We start from the raw sequence: 15,088 nt of genomic DNA on the forward strand, positions 1-15,088 counted from the left end.
TGAAACGATACAAGAAGCTCAATAGTGAAAACCCAAGCAGATCCGATATGGTCTAGTGGATAGGCAGTCTGGCTTTCACCCAGAAGGCTTGGGTTCAATTCCCGGTATCGGTGGTCAGTTTTCTTAATTCTTTACTAAGAAACGATACTAGGAACTCAATGGTGAAAACTCAAGTAGATCCGATATGGTCTATTGGCTAGGATATCTGGCCTTCACCCAGAAGGCCCGGGTTCAGTTCCCGGTATCGGAGGTCAGTTTTCTAAATTCTTTATTAAGAAACGATACTAGGAACTCAATTGTTAAAACCCAAGCAGATCCGATATGGTCTAGTGGCTAGGATATCTGGCTTCACCCAGAAGGCACTTGTTCAATTCCCGGTATCTGAGGTCAGTTTTCTAAAATCTTTATTATGAAACGATAGAAGAAGCTCAATGGTGAAAACTTAAGCAGATCCGATATGGTCTAGTGGCTGGGATATCTGGCTCTCACCCAGATGGCCCGGGTTCAATTCCCGGTATCGGAGGTCAGTTTTCTAAAAACTTTATTAGTCAACGATACTATGAGCTCAATTGTGAAAACTCAAGCAGATCCGATATCGTCTTGTGGCTAGGATATCTGGCTTTCACCCAGAAGACCCGGGTTCAATTCCTGGTATCGGAGGTCAGTTTTCTAAATTTTTTATTAATCAACGATTCTAGGAGCTCAATTGTGACAAACCAAACGGATTCGATATGGCTTAATGGCTAGGATATCTGGTTTTCAACCAGAAGGCCCGGGTTCAATTCCCGGTATCGGAGGTCAGTTTTCTAAAAGCTTTATTAGTCAACGATACTATGAGCTCAATTGTGAGAAATCAAATAGATCCGATATGGTCTAGTGGCTAGGATATCTGGCTTTCACCCAGAAGGCCCGGGTTCAATTCCCGGTGTCGGAGGTCAGTTTTCAAATTTTTTTTATTAAGAAACGATACTAGGAACTCAATTGTTAAAACCCAAGCAGATCCGATATGGTCTAGTGGCTAGGATATCTGGCTTCACCCAGAAGGCACTTGTTCAATTCCCGGTATCTGAGGTCAGTTTTCTAAAATCTTTATTATGAAACGATACAAGAAGCTCAATAGTGAAAACCCAAGCAGATCCGATATGGTCTAGTGGATAGGCAGTCTGGCTTTCACCCAGAAGGCTTGGGTTCAATTCCCGGTATCGGAGGTCAGTTTTCTTAATTCTTTACTAAGAAACGATACTAGGAACTCAATGGTGAAAACTCAAGTAGATCCGATATGGTCTAGTGGCTAGGATATCTGGCTCTCACCCAGAAGGCACTTGTTCAATTCCCGGTATCGGAGGTCAGTTTTCTAAATTTTTTATTAAGAAACGATACTAGGAACTTAATTGTTAAAACCCAAGCAGATCCGATATGGTATAGTGGCTAGGATATCTGGCTTCACCCAGAAGGCACTTGTTCAATTCCCGGTATCTGAGGTCAGTTTTCTAAAATCTTTATTATGAAACGATACAAGAAGCTCAATAGTGAAAACTTAAGCAGATCCGATATGGTCTAGTGGATAGGCAGTCTGGCTTCACCCAGAAGCCACTTGTTCAATTCCCGGTATCTGAGGTCCGTTTTCTAAAATCTTTATTATGAAACGATACAAGAAGCTCAATAGTGAAAACCCAAGCAGATCCGATATGGTCTAATGGATAGGCAGTCTGGCTTTCACCCAGAAGGCTTGGGTTCAATTCCCGGTATCGGTGGTCAGTTTTCTTAATTCTTTACTAAGAAACGATACTAGGAACTCAATGGTGAAAACTCAAGTAGATCCGATATGGTCTATTGGCTAGGATATCTGGCCTTCACCCAGAAGGCCCGGGTTCAGTTCCCGGTATCGGAGGTCAGTTTTCTAAATTCTTTATTAAGAAACGATACTAGGAACTCATTTGGTAAAACCCAAGCAGATCCGATATGGTCTAGTGGCTAGGATATCTGGCTTCACCCAGAAGGCACTTGTTCAATTCCCGGTATCCGAGGTCAGTTTTCTAAAATCTTTATTATGAAACGATAGAAGAAGCTCAATGGTGAAAACTCAAGCAGATCCGATATGGTCTAGTGGCTTTGATATCTGGCTCTCACCCAGAAGGCTCGGGTTCAATTCCCGGTATCGGAGGTCAGTTTTCTAAAAACTTTATTAAGAAACGATACTAGGAACTCAATTGTTAAAACCCAAGCAGATCCGATATGGTCTAGTGGCTAGGATATCTGGCTTCACCCAGAAGGCACTTGTTCAATTCCCGGTACCTGAGGTCAGTTTTCTAAAATCTTTATTATGAAACGATACAAGAAGCTCAATAGTGAAAATCCAAGCAGATCCGATATGGTCTAGTGGATAGGCAGTCTGGCTTTCACCCAGAAGGCTTGGGTTCAATTCCCGGTATCGGAGGTCAGTTTTCTTAATTCTTTACTAAGAAACGATACTAGGAACTCAATGGTGAAAACTCAAGTAGATCCGATATGGTCTATTGGCTAGGATATCTGGCCTTCACCCAGAAGGCCCGGGTTCAGTTCCCGGTATCGGAGGTCAGTTTTCTAAATTCTTTATTAAGAAACGATACTAGGAACTCAATTGTTAAAACCCAAGCAGATCCGATATGGTCTAGTGGCTAGGATATCTGGCTTCACCCAGAAGGCACTTGTTCAATTCCCGGTATCTGAGGTCAGTTTTCTAAAATCTTTATTATGAAACGATAGAAGAAGCTCAATGGTGAAAACTTAAGCAGATCCGATATGGTCTAGTGGCTGGGATATCTGGCTCTCACCCAGATGGCCCGGGTTCAATTCCCGGTATCGGAGGTCAGTTTTCTAAAAACTTTATTAGTCAACGATACTATGAGCTCAATTGTGAAAACTCAAGCAGATCCGATATCGTCTTGTGGCTAGGATATCTGGCTTTCACCCAGAAGACCCGGGTTCAATTCCTGGTATCGGAGGTCAGTTTTCTAAATTTTTTATTAATCAACGATTCTAGGAGCTCAATTGTGACAAACCAAACGGATCCGATATGGTTTAATGGCTAGGATATCTGGTTTTCAACCAGAAGGCCCGGGTTCAATTCCCGGTATCGGAGGTCAGTTTTCTAAAAACTTTATTAGTCAACGATACTATGAGCTCAATTGTGAGAAATCAAATAGATCCGATATGGTCTAGTGGCTAGGATATCTGGCTTTCACCCAGAAGGCCCGGGTTCAATTCCCGGTGTCGGAGGTCAGTTTTCAAAATTTTTTTATTAAGAAACGATACTAGGAACTCATTTGGTAAAACCCAAGCAGATCCGATATGGTCTATTGGCTAGGATATCTGGCTTCACCCAGAAGGCACTTGTTCAATTCCCGGTATCTGAGGTCAGATTTCTAAAATCTTTATTATGAAACGATACAAGAAGCTCAATAGTGAAAACCCAAGCAGATCCGATATGGTCTAGTGGATAGGCAGTCTGGCTTTCACCCAGAAGGCCTGGGTTCAAATCCCGGTATCGGAGGTCAGTTTTCTTAATTCTTTACTAAGAAACGATACTAGGAACTCAATGGTGAAAACTCAAGTAGATCCGATATGGTCTATTGGCTAGGATATCTGGCCTTCACCCAGAAGGCCCGGGTTCAGTTCCCGGTGTCGTAGGTCAGTTTTCTAAATTCTTTATTAAGAAACGATACTAGGAACTCAATTGTTAAAACCCAAGCAGATCCGATATGGTCTAGTGGATAGGCAGTCTGGCTTTCACCCAGAAGGCCTGGGTTCAAATCCCGGTATCGGAGGTCAGTTTTTTTAATTCTTTACTAAGAAACGATACTAGGAACTCAATGGTGAAAACTCAAGTAGATCCGATATGGTCTATTGGCTAGGATATCTGGCCTTCACCCAGAAGGCCCGGGTTCAGTTCCCGGTATCGGAGGTCAGTTTTCTAAATTCTTTATTAAGAAACGATACTATAAGCTCAATTGTGAGAAACCAAATAGATCCGATATGGTCTAGTGGCTAGGATATCTGGCTTTCACCCAGAAGGCCCGGGTTCAATTCCCGGTGTCGGAGGTCAGTTTTCAAAATTTTTTTATTAAGAAACGATACTAGGAACTCATTTGGTAAAACCCAAGCAAATCCGATATGGTCTAGTGGCTAGGATATCTGGCTTCACCTAGAAGGCACTTGTTCAATTCCCGGTATCTGAGGTCAGTTTTCTAAAATCTTTATTATGAAACGATAGAAGAAGCTCAATGGTGAAATCTCAAGCAGATCCGATATGGTCTAGTGGCTGGGATATCTGGCTCTCACCCAGAAGGCCCGGGTTCAATTCCCGGTATCGGAGGTCAGTTTTCTAAAAACTTTATTAAGAAACGATACAAGGAACTCAATTGTTAAAACCCAAGTAGATCCGATATGGTCTAGTGGCTAGGATATCTGGCTTCACCCAGAAGGCACTTGTTCAATTCCCGGTATCTGAGGTCAGTTTTCTAAAATCTTTATTATGAAACGATACAAGAAGCTCAATAGTGAAAACCCAAGCAGATCCGATATGGTCTAGTGGATAGGCAGTCTGGCTTTCACCCAGAAGGCCTGGGTTCAATTCCCGGTATCGGAGGTCAGTTTTCTTAATTCATTACTAAGAAACGATACTAGGAACTCAATGGTGAAAACTCAAGTAGATCCGATATGGTCTATTGGCTAGGATATCTGGCCTTCACCCAGAAGGCCCGGGTTCAGTTCCCGGTATCGGAGGTCAGTTTTCTAAATTCTTTATTAAGAAACGATACTAGGAACTCAATTGTTAAAACCCAAGCAGATCCGATATGGTCTAGTGGCTAGGATATCTGGCTTAACCCAGAAGGCACTTGTTCAATTCCCGGTATCTGAGGTCAGTTTTCTAAAATCTTTATTATGAAACGATAGAAGAAGCTCAATGGTGAAAACTTAAGCAGATCCGATATGGTCTAGTGGCTGGGATATCTGGCTCTCACCCAGATGGCCCGGGTTCAATTCCCGGTATCGGAGGTCAGTTTTCTAAAAACTTTATTAGTCAACGATACTATGAGCTCAATTGTGAAAACTCAAGCAGATCCGATATGGTCTTGTGGCTAGGATATCTGGCTTTCACCCAGAAGACCCGGGTTCAATTCCTGGTATCGGAGGTTAGTTTTCTAAATTTTTTATTAGTCAACGATACTATGAGCTCAATTGTGAGAAACCAAATAGATCCGATATGGTCTAGTGGCTAGGATATCTGGCTTTCACCCAGAAGGCCCGGGTTCAATTCCCGGTGTCGGAGGTCAGTTTTCAAAATTTTTTTATTAAGAAACGATACTAGGAACTCATTTGGTAAAACCCAAGCAAATCCGATATGGTCTAGTGGCTAGGATATCTGGCTTCACCTAGAAGGCACTTGTTCAATTCCCGTTATCTGAGGTCAGTTTTCTAAAATCTTTATTATGAAACGATAGAAGAAGCTCAATGGTGAAATCTCAAGCAGATCCGATATGGTCTAGTGGCTGGGATATCTGGCTCTCACCCAGAAGGCCCGGGTTCAATTCCCGGTATCGGAGGTCAGTTTTCTAAAAACTTTATTAAGAAACGATACAAGGAACTCAATTGTTAAAACCCAAGTAGATCCGATATGGTCTAGTGGCTAGGATATCTGGCTTCACCCAGAAGGCACTTGTTCAATTCCCGGTATCTGAGGTCAGTTTTCTAAAATCTTTATTATGAAACGATACAAGAAGCTCAATAGTGAAAACCCAAGCAGATCCGATATGGTCTAGTGGATAGGCAGTCTGGCTTTCACCCAGAAGGCCTGGGTTCAATTCCCGGTATCGGAGGTCAGTTTTCTTAATTCTTTACTAAGAAACGATACTAGGAACTCAATTTTGAAAAGTCAAGTAGATAAGATATGGTCTATTGGCTAGGATATCTGGCCTTCACCCAGAAGGCCCGGGTTCAGTTCCCGGTATCGGAGGTCAGTTTTCTAAATTCTTTATTAAGAAACGATACTAGGAACTCAATTGTTAAAACCCAAGCAGATCCGATATGGTCTAGTGGCTAGGATATCTGGCTTCACCCAGAAGGCACTTGTTCAATTCCCGGTATCTGAGGTCAGTTTTCTAAAATCTTTATTATGAAACGATACAAGAAGCTCAATAGTGAAAACCCAAGCAGATCCGATATGGTCTAGTGGATAGGCAGTCTGGCTTTCACCCAGAAGGCTTGGGTTCAATTCCCGGTATCGGAGGTCAGTTTTCTTAATTCTTTACTAAGAAACGTTACTAGGAACTCAATGGTGAAAACTTAAGCAGATCCGATATGGTCTAGTGGCTGGGATATCTGGCTCTCACCCAGATGGCCCGGGTTCAATTCCCGGTATCGGAGGTCAGTTTTCTATAAACTTTATTAGTCAACGATACTATGAGCTCAATTGTGAAAACTCAAGCAGATCCGATATGGTCTTGTGGCTAGGATATCTGGCTTTCACCCAGAAGACCCGGGTTCAATTCCTGGTATCGGAGGTCAGTTTTCTAAAAACTTTATTAGTCAACGATACTATGAGCTCAATTGTGACAAACCAAACGGATCCGATATGGTTTAATGGCTAGGATATCTGGTTTTCAACCAGAAGGCCCGGGTTCAATTCCCGGTATCGGAGGTCAGTTTTCTAAAAATTTTATTAGTCAACGATACTATGAGCTCAATTGTGAGAAACCAAATAGATCCGATATGGTTTAGTGGCTAGGATATCTGGCTTTCACCCAGAAGGCCCGGGTTCAATTCCCGGTGTCGGAGGTCAGGTTTCAAAATTTTTTTATTAAGAAACGATACTAGGAACTCATTTGGTAAAACCCAAGCAGATCCGATATGGTCTAGTGGCTAGGATATCTGGCTTCACCCAGAAGGCACTTGTTCAATTCCCGGTATCTGAGGTCAGTTTTCTAAAATCTTTATTATGAAACGATAGAAGAAGCTCAATGGTGAAATCTCAAGCAGATCCGATATGGTCTAGTGGCTGGGATATCTGGCTCTCACCCAGAAGGCCCGGGTTCAATTCCCGGTATCGGAGGTCAGTTTTCTAAAAACTTTATTAAGAAACGATACAAGGAACTCAATTGTTAAAACCCAAGCAGATCCGATATGGTCTAGTGGCTAGGATATCTGGCTTCACCCAGAAGGCACTTGTTCAATTCCCGGTATCTGAGGTCAGTTTTCTAAAATCTTTATTATGAAACGATACAAGAAGCTCAATAGTGAAAACCCAAGCAGATCCGATATGGTCTAGTGGATAGGCAGTCTGACTTTCACCCAGAAGGCCTGGGTTCAATTCCCGGTATCGGAGGTCAGTTTTCTTAATTCTTTTCTAAGAAACGATACTAGGATTTCAATGGTGAAAACTCAAGTAGATCCGATATGGTCTATTGGCTAGGATATCTGGCCTTCACCCAGAAGGCCCGGGTTCAGTTCCCGGTATCGGAGGTCAGTTTTCTAAATTCTTTATTAAGAAACGATACTAGGAACTCAATTGTTAAAACCCAAGCAGATCCGATATGGTCTAGTGGCTAGGATATCTGGCTTCACCCAGAAGGCACTTGTTCAATTCCCGGTATCTGAGGTCAGTTTTCTAAAATCTTTATTATGAAAAGATACAAGAAGCTCAATAGTGAAAACCTAAGCAGATCCGATATGGTCTAGTGGATAGGCAGTCTGGCTTTCACCCAGAAGGCTTGGGTTCAATTCCCGGTATCGGAGGTCAGTTTTCTTAATTCTTTACTAAGAAACGATACTAGGAACTCAATGGTGAAAACTCAAGTAGATCCGATATGGTCTATTGGCTAGGATATCTGGCCTTCACCCAGAAGGCCCGGGTTCAGTTCCCGGTATCGGAGGTCAGTTTTCTAAATTCTTTATTAAGAAACGATACTAGGAACTCAATTGTTAAAACCCAAGCAGATCCGATATGGTCTAGTGGCTAGGATATCTGGCTTCACCCAGAAGGCACTTGTTCAATTCCCGGTATCTGAGGTCAGTTTTCTAAAATCTTTATTATGAAACGATACAAGAAGCTCAATAGTGAAAACCTAAGCAGATCCGATATGGTCTAGTGGATAGGCAGTCTGGCTTTCACCCAGAAGGCTTGGGTTCAATTCCCGGTATCGGAGGTCAGTTTTCTTAATTCTTTACTAAGAAACGATACTAGGAACTCAATGGTGAAAACTCAAGTAGATCCGATATGGTCTATTGGCTAGGATATCTGGCCTTCACCCAGAAGGCCCGGGTTCAGTTCCCGGTATCGGAGGTCAGTTTTCTAAATTCTTTATTAAGAAACGATACTAGGAACTCAATTGTTAAAACCCAAGCAGATCCGATATGGTCTAGTGGCTAGGATATCTGGCTTCACCCAGAAGGCACTTGTTCAATTCCCGGTATCTGAGGTCAGTTTTCTAAAATCTTTATTATGAAACGATAGAAGAAGCTCAATGGTGAAAACTTAAGCAGATCCGATATGGTCTAGTGGCTGGGATATCTGGCTCTCACCCAGATGGTCCGGGTTCAATTCCCGGTATCGGAGGTCAGTTTTCTAAAAACTTTATTAGTCAACGATACTATGAGCTCATTTGTGAAAACTCAAGCAGATCCGATATGGTCTTGTGGCTAGGATATCTGGCTTTCACCCAGAAGACCCGGGTTCAATTCCTGGTATCGGAGGTCAGTTTTCTAAATTTTTTATTAATCAACGATTCTAGGAGCTCAATTGTGACAAACCAAACGGATCCGATATGGTTTAATGGCTAGGATGTCTGGTTTTCAACCAGAAGGCCCGGGTTCAATTCCCGGTATCGGAGGTCAGTTTTCTAAAAACTTTATTAGTCAACGATACTATGAGCTCAATTGTGAGAAACCAAATAGAACCGATATGGTCTAGTGGCTAGGATATCTGGCTTTCACCCAGAAGGCCCGGGTTCAATTCCCGGTGTCGGAGGACAGTTTTCAAAATTTTTTTATTAAGAAACGATACTAGGAACTCATTTGGTAAAACCCAAGCAGATCCGATATGGTCTAGTGGCTAGGATATCTGCCTTCACCCAGAAGGCACTTGTTCAATTCCCGGTATCTGAGGTCAGTTTTCTAAAATCTTTATTATGAAACGATAGAAGAAGCTTAATGTTGAAAACTCAAGCAGATCCGATATTGTCTAGTGGCTAGGATATCTGGCTTTCACCCAGAAGGCCCGGGTTCAATTCCCGGTATCGGAGGGCAGTTTTCTAAATTCTTTATTAAGAAACGATACTAAGAACTCAATTGTTAAAACCCGAATAGATCCGATATTGTCTAGGGGCTAGGATATCTGGCTTAACTCAGAAGGCCCTGGTTTAATTCCCGGTATCGGAGGTCAGTTTACTAAAAAATTTATTAATCAACGATTCTAGGAGCTCACTTGTGACAAACCAAACGGATCCGATATGGTCTAGTGGCTAGGATATCTGGCTCTCACCCAGAAGGCCTGGGTTCAATTCCCGGTATCGGAGGTCAGTTTTCTAAAAACTTTATTAGTCAACGATACTATGAGCTCAATTGTGAGAAACCAAATAGATCCGATATGGTCTATTGGCTAGGATATCTGGCCTTCAACCAGAAGGCCCGGGTTCAATTCCCGGTATTGGAGGTCTGTTTTCTAAATTCTTTGTTAAGAAACGATACTAGGAACTCACTTGTTAAAACCCAAGCAGATCCGATATGGTCTAGTGGCTAGGATATCTGGCTTCACCCAGAAGGCACTTGTTCAATTCCCGGTTTCTGAGGTCAGTTTTCTAAAATCTTTATTATGAAACGATAAAAGAAGCTCAATTGTTAAAACCCGAGCAGATCCGATATGGTCTAGTGGCTAGGATATCTGGCTTAACCCAGAAGGCTCGGGTTCATTTCCCGGTATCGGATTTCAGTTTTCTAAAAACTTTATTAGTCAACGATACTATGAGCTCAATTGTGACAAACCTAACGGATCCGATATGGTCTAGTGGCTAGGATATCTGGCTCTCACCCAGAAGGCCCGGGTTCAATTCCTGTTATCGCAGGTCAGTTTTCTAAAATCTTTATTATGAAACGATAGAAGACGCTCAATGGTGAAAAGTCAAGCAGATCCGATATCGTCTAGTGGCTAGGATATCTGGCTTTCACCCAGAAGGCCCGGGTATAATTCCCGGTATCGGAGGTCAGTTTTCTAAAAAATTATTAATCAGCGATACTAGGAGCTCAATTGTGACAAACCAAACGGGTCCGATATGGTCTAGTGGCTAGGATATCTGGCTTTCACCCAGAAGTCTCGGGTTCAGTTCCCGGTATCGGAGGTCAGTTTTCTAAATTCTTTATTAAGAAACGATACTAGGAACTCAATTGTTAAAACCCAAGCAGATCCGATATGGTCTAGTGGCTAGGATATCTGGCTTCACTCAGAAGGCACTTGTTCAATTCCCGGTATCTGAGGTCAGTTTTCTAAAATCTTTATTATGAAACGATAGAAGAAGCTCAATGGTGATAACAGAAACAGACCCGATATGGTCTAGTGACTAGGATAACTGTCTTTCACCCTGAAGGCCCGGGTTCAATTCCCGGTATCGGAGGTCAGTTTTCTAAATTTTTTATTAAGAAACGATACTAGGAAGTCAATTGTTAAAACCCAAGCAGATCCGATATGGTATAGTGGCTAGGATATCTGGCTCTCACCCAGAAGGCACTTGTTCAATTCCCGGTATCGGAGGTCAGTTTTCTAAAAACTTTATTAAGAAACGATACTAGGAACTTAATTGTTAAAACCCAAGCAGATCCGATATGGTCTAGTGGCTAGGATATCTGGCTTCACCCAGAAGGCACTTGTTCAATTCCCGGTATCTGAGGTCAGTTTTCAAAATTTTTTTATTAAGAAACGATACTAGGAACTCATTTGGTAAAACCCAAGCAGATCCGATATGGTCTAGTGGCTAGGATATCTGGCTTCACCCAGAAGGCACTTGTTCAATTCCCGGTATCTGAGGTCAGTTTTCTAAAATCTTTATTATGAAACGATAGAAGAAGCTCAATGGTGATAACACAAACAGACCCGATATGGTTTAGTGGCTAGGATAACTGTCTTTCACCCTGAAGGCCCGAGTTCAATTCCCGCTATCGGAGGTCAGTTTTCTAAAAACTAAATTAAGAAACGATACTAGGAACTCAATTGTTAAAACCCAAGCAGATCCGATATGGTCTAGTGGCTAGGATATCTGGCTTCACCCAGAAGGCACTTGTTCAAGTCCCGGTATCTGAGGTCAGTTTTCTTAATTCTTTACTAAGAAACGATACTAGGAACTCAATGGTGAAAACTCAAGCAGATCCGATATGGTCTATTGGCTAGGATATTTGGCCTTCACCCAGAAGGCCCGGGTTCAGTTCCCGGTATCGGAGGTCAGTTTTCTAAATTCTTTATTAAGAAACGATACTAGGAACTCAATTGTTAAAACCCAAGCAGATCCGATATGGTCTAGTGGCTAGGATATCTGGCTTTACCCAGAAGGCACTTGTTCAATTCCCGGTATCTGAGGTCAGTTTTCTGAAATCTTTATTATGAAACGATAGAAGAAGCTCAATGGTGGAAACTCAAGCAGATCCGATATGGTCTAGTGGTTGGCATATCTGGCTCTCACCCAGATGGCCCGGGTTCAATTCCCGCTATCGGAGGTCAGTTTTCTAAAAACTTTATTAGTCAACGATACTATGAGCTCAATTGTGAAAACTCAAGCAGATCCGATATGGTCTTGAAGGCTAGGATATCTGGCTTTCACCCAGAAGACCCGGGTTCAATTCCTGGTATCGGAGGTCAGTTTTCTAAATTTTTTATTAATCAACGATTCTAGGAGCTCAATTGTGACAAACCAAACGGATCCGATATGGTTTAATGGCTAGGATATCTGGCTCTCACCCAGATGGCCCGGGTTCAATTCCCGCTATCGGAGGTCAGTTTTCTAAAAACTTTATTAGTCAACGATACTAGGAACTCAATTGTTAAAACCCAAGCAGATCCGGTATGGTCTAGTGGCTAGGATATCTGGCTTCACCCAGAAGGCCCGGGTTCAATTCCCGGTATCGGAGGTCAGTTTTCTAAAAACTTTATTAGTCAACGATACTATGAGCTCAATTGTGAGAAACCAAATAGATCCGATATGGTCTATTGGCTAGGATATCTGGCCTTCAACCAGAAGGCCCGGGTTCAATTCCCGGTATCGGAGGTCTGTTTTCTAAATTCTTTATTAAGAAACGATACTAGGAACTCAATTGTTAAAACCCAAGCAGATCCGATATGGTCTATTGGCTAGGATATCTGGCCTTCACCCAGAAGGCCCGGGTTCAGTTCCCGGTATCGGAGGTCAGTTTTCTAAATTCTTTATTAAGAAACGATACTAGGAACTCAATTGTTAAAACCCAAGCAGATCCGATATGGTGTAGTGGCTAGGATATCTGGCTCTCACCCAGAAGGCACTTGTTCAATTCCCGGTATCGGACGTCAGTTTTCTAAATTTTTTTATTAAGAAACGATACTAAGAACTCAATTGTTAAAACCCAAGCAGATCCGATATGGTCTAGTGGCTAGGATATCTGACTTTCACCCAGAAGGCCCGGGTTCAATTCCCGGTATCTGAGGTCAGTTTTCTAAAATCTTTATTAAGAAACGATAGAAGAAGCTCAATGGTGAAAACTCAAGCAGAGCCGATATGGTCTAGTGGCTAGGATATCTGGCTTTCACCCAGAAGGCCCGGGTTCAATTCCCGGTATCGGAGGTCAGTTTTCAATATTTTTTATCCGGTATGGTCTAGAGGCTAGGATATCTGGCTTCACCCCGAAAAGTTTCTTCTGCAGAAAAGTTAAGCTCCTCCTTCTGCCCTTGGCTCGCTGGTTGGACCGTCAACCATTGCCCTTGGCCTTTTAATTGGCTACGTTTACCGATGACGTTACATGCCTTGGCTCAGTGATTGGTGCAAATTCCGCGCAGACTCAGATGTAAACTATCAAATTATACACCAAATTCAAAATGTTTTTTCATAAACTGACAAATGAGTTACCGGTTAAACACCGGTTTTAATGGTTGCTTCGGTAACGCTATGTGCTGATCGCACTTATAGCAGACGACATTTCAACATCAACCTCCCGACGTTGATCAACGTGTCGAGTAAAGTGGTGAGTGTTATTCATGAAGGATTAATTAATTTATGATGTATTCAACTAAACTCTTTAATTTTCCCCTTTAAAAATCCGATTTAAATAAAAACACACCGTTGAATTTATTTCTTTTATGATTTATTACTTGTTCAGATTGTGTGGCAACTGTCGATCGCAGTATAGAAGTCTCTGCAGTAAAAAAGTGAGAGGGCTGATTGCCCGTGGTAACTGAATGGTTAAAGCCTTAGTTGAGCACTTAGCAAGACCAAAATCGCAGGAGCAACTCCATGATTCCTTCATGCTCTTGTGGCACTAACAATTTCGCACTTATCATATTCTCATGGAATGGTGTGTTGATGAGCGAGATACACCCTTACCCTTCAATCAATATTAATCCTTTCCTCTCTCAGACGAGGTATATCTTCCAACTGCTGACGAACAAGCTTATCCAGAGACTGAGTGTCAAGCCATTTGCGCCTCGCAACTAACACTGGAAGTCGCGGATCACCCGCTTAGCGCTTTTGAACTGCAAATCGACATAACTGATAAAACATAACCAGTAACCATATTTACACCTTCCCAATGAACAGTTACTTGAAAAGTAAGCATTTCAGTACGCAGAAACTGGTATAATCACCCCTTTGTTTCTCTTAATATGAATATGGTAAATCTGAAATAGGTCTAATGAATGACAATAGAATAGTTAAGTTATATTTAAAATAGGTATGTGGTCATGAAGACTTCGGATGATGTAAATTGCAATCATGCAACAGAAAAGAGCAATGAACTCTTGACAGTTAGAAATATGTAAAGTTTAATACATGTGGAAAATAAATTGCTGAGTTTTTGGGTTTGAGAGCGTATCGGGATTGATTGGGTGCTGGCATGCTGGTTAATAATGTCATCCTGAGTAAAGGCTAGAAATCATCAACATTAATCTAATGTGAACAGATCAAAAACATGCCATTAACGGTTTTAAAGCATTAAAGGCGGTAACAGACTTTTTCTTCCTTTTTAAACCCCTCCCCGGCTCCACTTAGCTCTATGAGGATGACAAGCACTATCCAAACAGGCTCACAACCCCTTTTAATAACAGTCAATGATAGCAAATTTCCAAATAATTTAAAAAATGTTATGATGTCTATCTAATAAATTATTCAATTCAAGCATATAACCCATGCAATAAATTTAATTGGCTTATTAAATGAAGCGTCTATTAAATTACAGTATAAGTTAACAGTAAACTAACACGTATGCGAGAAATAAAATACACGCAAATAGCGCATGTAAGAAATTAAATGGATTAAACGTAAAAAAAATAACTATTTATAATGAGAGAATGAAACAAAGTACGTGTCAAATTGGATATTAAAGAAACTTTGGTGAAAATGAATTAATAGAATATCTACAATGAGTACTATAAAATAAGAAAGGAGAATACAATAATCAGAGAGAGTTCATGCCGTCATGAAGAAAGTGCATGCCAAATTGAGCATTGAAAATAATCGAAATACAGGGAGTCGTTATTCAAACAACCTATCATGGCATTTAGAAAATCATCTACAGTAAAGTAGAACATGCTTCGCTTGAGCATGTCTTCAAAAAACAAAACTAGTAATTTTATTTTCAGGCTGCAATTTTTCACTTCAGTCATGATGTTGGCTTGAATACTCTCAGTTTCCAGTCTAAACCTTTTATTTTTAAACCTTAGATTTTCGTATTCATTCTTAGCCCTTTCATTTTCAGTCATTATTTGCCAAACAGACGCAAACATGAGTAGGGCATCCAAACATGCATTAGCGGAAGCTATGAGCGTTTCTTGCTTTTCTTACTAGGCAGTGACTAAGCTATAAGAAAGTTTAGCCCATTTATAAAT

General features: G+C 41.4%; 1 long non-coding RNA gene and 23 other non-coding genes across 24 annotated transcripts; all 24 read left to right on the forward strand.

Moving 5' to 3' along the window:
- The first annotated feature begins 451 nt into the window (after window positions 1-451).
- On the forward strand, window positions 452-523 carry TRNAE-CUC (transfer RNA glutamic acid (anticodon CUC)). Its single transcript has one exon. It is a non-coding gene; the product is annotated as a tRNA-Glu (tRNA).
- A 339-nt stretch (window positions 524-862) lies between these two features.
- Window positions 863-934, forward strand: TRNAE-UUC (transfer RNA glutamic acid (anticodon UUC)). Its single transcript has one exon. It is a non-coding gene; the product is annotated as a tRNA-Glu (tRNA).
- Window positions 935-2,092: 1,158 nt separating this feature from the next.
- TRNAE-CUC (transfer RNA glutamic acid (anticodon CUC)) lies at window positions 2,093-2,164 on the forward strand. The gene has a single exon. It is a non-coding gene; the product is annotated as a tRNA-Glu (tRNA).
- Window positions 2,165-2,775: 611 nt separating this feature from the next.
- Window positions 2,776-2,847, forward strand: TRNAE-CUC (transfer RNA glutamic acid (anticodon CUC)). The gene has a single exon. It is a non-coding gene; the product is annotated as a tRNA-Glu (tRNA).
- Window positions 2,848-3,049: 202 nt separating this feature from the next.
- TRNAE-UUC (transfer RNA glutamic acid (anticodon UUC)) lies at window positions 3,050-3,121 on the forward strand. The gene has a single exon. It is a non-coding gene; the product is annotated as a tRNA-Glu (tRNA).
- A 65-nt stretch (window positions 3,122-3,186) lies between these two features.
- Window positions 3,187-3,258, forward strand: TRNAE-UUC (transfer RNA glutamic acid (anticodon UUC)). The gene has a single exon. It is a non-coding gene; the product is annotated as a tRNA-Glu (tRNA).
- A 750-nt stretch (window positions 3,259-4,008) lies between these two features.
- TRNAE-UUC (transfer RNA glutamic acid (anticodon UUC)) lies at window positions 4,009-4,080 on the forward strand. The gene has a single exon. It is a non-coding gene; the product is annotated as a tRNA-Glu (tRNA).
- Window positions 4,081-4,282: 202 nt separating this feature from the next.
- Window positions 4,283-4,354, forward strand: TRNAE-CUC (transfer RNA glutamic acid (anticodon CUC)). The gene has a single exon. It is a non-coding gene; the product is annotated as a tRNA-Glu (tRNA).
- A 611-nt stretch (window positions 4,355-4,965) lies between these two features.
- TRNAE-CUC (transfer RNA glutamic acid (anticodon CUC)) lies at window positions 4,966-5,037 on the forward strand. Its single transcript has one exon. It is a non-coding gene; the product is annotated as a tRNA-Glu (tRNA).
- A 202-nt stretch (window positions 5,038-5,239) lies between these two features.
- TRNAE-UUC (transfer RNA glutamic acid (anticodon UUC)) lies at window positions 5,240-5,311 on the forward strand. The gene has a single exon. It is a non-coding gene; the product is annotated as a tRNA-Glu (tRNA).
- A 202-nt stretch (window positions 5,312-5,513) lies between these two features.
- Window positions 5,514-5,585, forward strand: TRNAE-CUC (transfer RNA glutamic acid (anticodon CUC)). The gene has a single exon. It is a non-coding gene; the product is annotated as a tRNA-Glu (tRNA).
- Window positions 5,586-6,333: 748 nt separating this feature from the next.
- On the forward strand, window positions 6,334-6,405 carry TRNAE-CUC (transfer RNA glutamic acid (anticodon CUC)). The gene has a single exon. It is a non-coding gene; the product is annotated as a tRNA-Glu (tRNA).
- A 202-nt stretch (window positions 6,406-6,607) lies between these two features.
- Window positions 6,608-6,679, forward strand: TRNAE-UUC (transfer RNA glutamic acid (anticodon UUC)). Its single transcript has one exon. It is a non-coding gene; the product is annotated as a tRNA-Glu (tRNA).
- A 65-nt stretch (window positions 6,680-6,744) lies between these two features.
- Window positions 6,745-6,816, forward strand: TRNAE-UUC (transfer RNA glutamic acid (anticodon UUC)). The gene has a single exon. It is a non-coding gene; the product is annotated as a tRNA-Glu (tRNA).
- A 202-nt stretch (window positions 6,817-7,018) lies between these two features.
- Window positions 7,019-7,090, forward strand: TRNAE-CUC (transfer RNA glutamic acid (anticodon CUC)). The gene has a single exon. It is a non-coding gene; the product is annotated as a tRNA-Glu (tRNA).
- A 1,431-nt stretch (window positions 7,091-8,521) lies between these two features.
- TRNAE-CUC (transfer RNA glutamic acid (anticodon CUC)) lies at window positions 8,522-8,593 on the forward strand. Its single transcript has one exon. It is a non-coding gene; the product is annotated as a tRNA-Glu (tRNA).
- A 202-nt stretch (window positions 8,594-8,795) lies between these two features.
- Window positions 8,796-8,867, forward strand: TRNAE-UUC (transfer RNA glutamic acid (anticodon UUC)). Its single transcript has one exon. It is a non-coding gene; the product is annotated as a tRNA-Glu (tRNA).
- A 65-nt stretch (window positions 8,868-8,932) lies between these two features.
- TRNAE-UUC (transfer RNA glutamic acid (anticodon UUC)) lies at window positions 8,933-9,004 on the forward strand. The gene has a single exon. It is a non-coding gene; the product is annotated as a tRNA-Glu (tRNA).
- Window positions 9,005-9,206: 202 nt separating this feature from the next.
- On the forward strand, window positions 9,207-9,278 carry TRNAE-UUC (transfer RNA glutamic acid (anticodon UUC)). Its single transcript has one exon. It is a non-coding gene; the product is annotated as a tRNA-Glu (tRNA).
- Window positions 9,279-9,479: 201 nt separating this feature from the next.
- On the forward strand, window positions 9,480-9,551 carry TRNAE-CUC (transfer RNA glutamic acid (anticodon CUC)). Its single transcript has one exon. It is a non-coding gene; the product is annotated as a tRNA-Glu (tRNA).
- Window positions 9,552-11,664: 2,113 nt separating this feature from the next.
- Window positions 11,665-11,736, forward strand: TRNAE-CUC (transfer RNA glutamic acid (anticodon CUC)). Its single transcript has one exon. It is a non-coding gene; the product is annotated as a tRNA-Glu (tRNA).
- A 203-nt stretch (window positions 11,737-11,939) lies between these two features.
- Window positions 11,940-12,011, forward strand: TRNAE-CUC (transfer RNA glutamic acid (anticodon CUC)). Its single transcript has one exon. It is a non-coding gene; the product is annotated as a tRNA-Glu (tRNA).
- Window positions 12,012-12,761: 750 nt separating this feature from the next.
- Window positions 12,762-12,833, forward strand: TRNAE-UUC (transfer RNA glutamic acid (anticodon UUC)). Its single transcript has one exon. It is a non-coding gene; the product is annotated as a tRNA-Glu (tRNA).
- Window positions 12,834-13,497: 664 nt separating this feature from the next.
- On the forward strand, window positions 13,498-13,768 carry LOC149667199 (uncharacterized). The gene is made up of 2 exons (XR_016368261.1): window positions 13,498-13,560; window positions 13,623-13,768. It is a non-coding gene; the product is annotated as an uncharacterized LOC149667199 (long non-coding RNA).
- Window positions 13,769-15,088: the final 1,320 nt, after the last annotated feature.

Source organism: Phalangium opilio, unplaced genomic scaffold (genome assembly GCF_054372755.1).
Source record: "Phalangium opilio isolate 3A_F unplaced genomic scaffold, DU_Popi_V2 ptg000060l_1, whole genome shotgun sequence".
Classification (NCBI taxonomy): domain Eukaryota; kingdom Metazoa; phylum Arthropoda; class Arachnida; order Opiliones; family Phalangiidae; genus Phalangium; species Phalangium opilio.